The sequence below is a fragment of the Triticum dicoccoides genome, chromosome 6B, assembly GCF_002162155.2.
Source record: "Triticum dicoccoides isolate Atlit2015 ecotype Zavitan chromosome 6B, WEW_v2.0, whole genome shotgun sequence".
NCBI lineage: Eukaryota > Viridiplantae > Streptophyta > Magnoliopsida > Poales > Poaceae > Triticum > Triticum dicoccoides.
In genome coordinates, this window is record NC_041391.1 from 25,406,695 (window position 1) to 25,411,498 (window position 4,804).

Here is a 4,804-nt window from a genome sequence, read left to right on the forward strand (position 1 = left end):
CAGCCTGCACGATCTGAGTGTTTTCCTCCACGGTCCTCTCGTATGGTAACTTCTCTGGAGTCTTGAGAGAAGGACCGTATTTGTATTGCCTCCCGGCTCTGGCTTTGCTGCTAGACGCCGGAGCAGACAGAGCGGCTGTGACTATCTTTCCTTTCTTACGAGGCGGAGGCGAAGGACTATGACGCGCCGGAGCAGCCGGAGCGGCGGCGGGTCTCTTGATTCTCCCTTGTTGACGAGGCGGAGAAGGAGGAGGCTGGCTGCTCAGGCGCGCTGGCACAGGAGGAGAAGGAGGCGGAGTGCCACCACGCGCCGAAGAAGGAGGTTGAGTGCCCTGATGAATAACCGGAGGAGGAGGCGGAGGAGGAGGCGGATTGCCCTGACTCGCCGGAGGAGGAGGAGGTGGAGGCGTCCAGTTCATAAGGTTGATGAGATCCTTCCGCCATAGGCATGGAGTCTTCAGAGAAGAACCCAGCCGAATCTCCCCTTCACCCATAGGGTGGTCAAGCTGAAGGTCCTCAAATCCATCCGTTATTTGATCCACCATCACCCTAGCATATCCTTCTGGAATCGGCTGGCCGTGGTAGGTTGAGCCAGGTTCATTAGGTATAACAGAGCCGACAACCGCCTTGACTTTCAGTGTCATCCATCGCGTCATAAGGTGGAAATGTTGAGACTCCGTGATAGCATCCACGGGGTAGCTAGCAGGAGCCAATAAGACAGGCTCCAGCTGCTGAGTCTGCTCGGTGGAAGCCACACTGCTTCCCCGCTGAGATGGCGGGGTAGCTTCAGGGGAAGATTCGGCAAGTCATTTGCTGCGATCTGCTTCTCGTTCCTCTAGCCCTTGTACACTTTCATGCAGCGCCTGCAGTTGGCTATGCTCCACTTTCTTCCTCCTCTCCTGAGTTTTGTAACCCCCTGCGTCTGGAAAGCCAGCCTTCCATGGAACGGAGCCTGGTGTGGCTCGTGTCCATCCAGGGTGCTCAGGATTCCTGAGGGCCATTGTGAGCTCGTCCTTCTCTCTGTCTGGAACGAACGTCCCTTACTGCGCTTTCTCAATATACTCCCGAAGCTTTCTGACGGGTATTCGTAGTTGCTCATCCGTCCAAACGCACTTCCCTGTTACAGGGTCCAAGGTTCCGCCAACCCCAAAGAACCAACTCCGACAACAGTCTGGCCAGTTCAATGTCTTTTGTTCGATACCTTTAGCAATCAGGTCATTCTCAGCCTTGTCCTACAAAGGTCGGACTTTGAGGTAGCCACCTGACACCGTGCGATGGTGATGCTTCTTCTTCGCAACATTTTTCTTGTTTATCGCTGACATCTTCTTACTCTTTTCCGATGTCTTGTGGGCCACAAATGCGGGACAGTGATCTCAGATCTTCTCATACTTTCCAGTGAATGAAGGTGACAAATCTTCATCGACAAACTCTGTTTTCAGCTCATTCTTCCACCTGAATAGTTCTGCCATCTTCTTAAGAGAATGAGACATGATCAATTGCTCTTTAACTGGCTTCTCCGGATCCTCCTCTGGCGGTAGGGCGAAATTTGCCTTAAGCGATGTCCAAAGATCTTCTTTCTGCATATCGGAGACATAAGACACCTTAGGGTCTTCCTTCTTAGGCTTTAACCATTGCTGGATATTGATTGGGATCTTGTCCCTAACAAGAACCCCGCACTGAGCACGAAATGCATCCCCTTGTCTGGATGGGTTCAATCGGCTTGCCATCACGCGCGATTGTTGTGATCTCAAACCTTTCATCCGAGCGCAACTTTTTCTTCGGGCCTCGTTCTTTACCGAAGTTGTGCTCGATCCGGAAGACTAGAGAAAAGAAGAAAGATGAGAGTTATTTAATATGTGTACATACGAAAACAATGAATGCATCAATTAGCTAGTCAGCACAGGCTTAACTAATATATATACCTGGCCGGACTCGGTTCGGTCACCGGAGCCGTCATGACTGTCTACTTCTTATTGTACCGGAGCCGTCATTGGGTCACCGGAGCCATCATAATCATAACCTTCTTCTTCACTACCCTGTCCTTCCACACCATCGGTGTCGTGAGAAACGACGCAACGACATCACTTCCTTTTGCGATTATGTCCCCCAACATCTCTTCTGTTTCTTCGTCTCGGGGGTGCTCCATAGTTTCTGCAAATATTTACAACATGGCAATTATTATTCAAACATGACAGCTGGATACATTAGTGGCAAACATAGAACTCGCTAGCTAATATAATCACAATAAGGAATCATAGACGCTGGTTCTCTAGGGTTTGGGGTGGCCTCGGCAACGCTTCAAGGGTTTGGGTTGGACTCGACAATGCTTCAAGGGTTTGGGGTGGCCTCGACGACAATGCTCTTTTAACTTGGTAAATTTGGGTGGCCTCGAGAGAGTTTGTCGGGTAGGGGCGTGGCGGGAGGGGGTAGGAGACCAACATCGTTTTTTTCTAGGGTTTGGGTGTCCTCGAGAGTTTTGGTCGAGCGAGAGGGCCGAGGGGGGGTGCTCCCATGGTCGAGAGGGGGTATATATATCGACCGCCCCTCATGTCGAAGTTATCCGGGAGGGGGTTATATCGACAACGACGTGACATACATACATGGAAAAATAATGTTATCGGAGAGGGGGTATATCGACCCCGCCCCCTCGTGTTGAAGTTATCGGGAGAGGGTATATCGACAACGACATACCCGATAAAAAATAAGAAGACAAAAGAAGAAATAAAAAGAGGAGAAGAAGAAAGGAATAGAAGAGAAGAAATCGAAGAAAAAAAGAAGAAAAAAGGAGAAGGAGAAAGGAATAGAGGAGAAGAAGAAAAAAATAGAAAAATTTCTATTTTTTTCTTCTTCTCCTCTTCTTTTTTCCTCTTCTTATTTATTTCTCCTCTTCTTCCACTCCTCTTCTTCATTCTTCCTCTTCTTATTTATTTCTCCTCTTCATCCATGAACCGAGACTAAAGGGTGCATTAGTCCCGGTTGGTGCCACCAACCGGGACCAAAGGCCTCTTTTCAGCAGCCCAAAGGGCGGGAAGCAGAGGCCTTTAGTCCCGGTTGGTGGTACCAATCGGGACTAAGGGGGGGTCATTGGTACCGGTTGGTGCCAACAACCGGTACCAATGCAGCCCCTTTAGTCCCGGTTGGTTCCACCAACCGGGACCAAAGGCCCCTGTGCTGCCCGCGTCGCGGCCAAAGTTTAGTCCCACCTTGCTAGCTGAGAGGGGCGCGCAGTGGTTTATAAGCCCCACTGCCGCACCCCTCTCGAGCTCCTCTCCATTCCAGGCTTACGGGCCTAATTGTTACTGCTATGCCTGATGGGCCTTCCGGGCCTTCTGCGGGCCTGAATCCTGGCCCATGGATGGGTTCCTAGTCGTATTCAGGCCGTGGTGGCTTAGTTGGTGGCATTTTTTTTCTTTTGTTTACAACAAAATACTTATTTATTTTATTTTTTTGTTTATAATTACTTATTAATTTTATTTTATGATAATTCTTTTTGCTATTAAAGTTTCTAACAAAAAAAGTTCTTTATGAAAATTCTTTTTGCTTTTAATGATTTTGAACATAAAATACTTTGATAATTTTAGTTGCATCAATTTAATATAGTTTTAGTTTCATTAATACTAGAGGTTGCTTGTAATGTTTTGAACAGAAAATACTTTGATAATTTTAGTTTCATAAATTTTATTTATGTTATTAAAGTTTTTTTTTATTTTATTTCGTTTCTACTTATATAATTTATTAAAGTTTATATTATTTTGTTTCAATTTACTTATTTATTTTATTTTATTTTGTTTCTGACTTTATTTGTTATTTTTCATGCATTTACTGATTATTTTGAGCTATAAGACCATGAAATTGAAAAGCATTTGAAATGAACTCTGAAAAGATTCCAAGTTGGCATGGTATCATCACTTCATCCACATAGCATGTGCAAGAAAGTATAGAGGGTTACGGCAAAAACTGAATGCACTTCGTGTACAAAACATACAATCTCCTTTGAAGTATCAGGGTTTCATACGGAAACTCGTCTGTTACAAAGGGATTTCATTTTTTGAACTTATTTGAACTCCATAGTTTTTTTGTGTTCAAAATGCAGCATTCAAAGCCACATCATCAATTTACAACCCTTTCTCACTTCATTTGTTATTTTTCATGCATTTACTGATTATTTTGAGCTATAAGACCATGAAATTGAAAAGCATTTGAAATGAACTCTGAAAAGATTCCAAGTTGGCATGGTATCATCACTTCACCCACATAGCATGTGCAAGAAAGTATAGAGGGTTACGGCAAAAACTGAATGCACTTCGTGTACAAAACATACAATCTCCTTTGAAGTATCAGGGTTTCATACGGAAACTCGTCTGTTACAAAGGGATTTCATTTTTTGAACTTATTTGAACTCCATAGTTTTTTTGTGTTCAAAATGCAGCATTCAAAGCCACATCATCAATTTACAACCCTTTCTCACTTCATTTGTTATTTTTCATGCATTTACTGATTATTTTGAGCTATAAGACCATGAAATTGAAAAGCATTTGAAATGAACTCTGAAAAGATTCCAAGTTGGCATGGTATCATCGCTTCACCCACATAGCATGTGCAAGAAAGTATAGAGGGTTACGGCAAAAAACTGAATGCACTTTGTGTACAAAACATACAATCTCCTTTGAAGTATCAGGGTTTCATACGGAAACTCGTCTATTACAAAGGGATTTCATTTTTTTGAACTTATTTGAACTCCATAGTTTTTCCATTTTCAAAATGCACCATTCAAAGCCACATCATCAATTTACAACCCTTTCTGA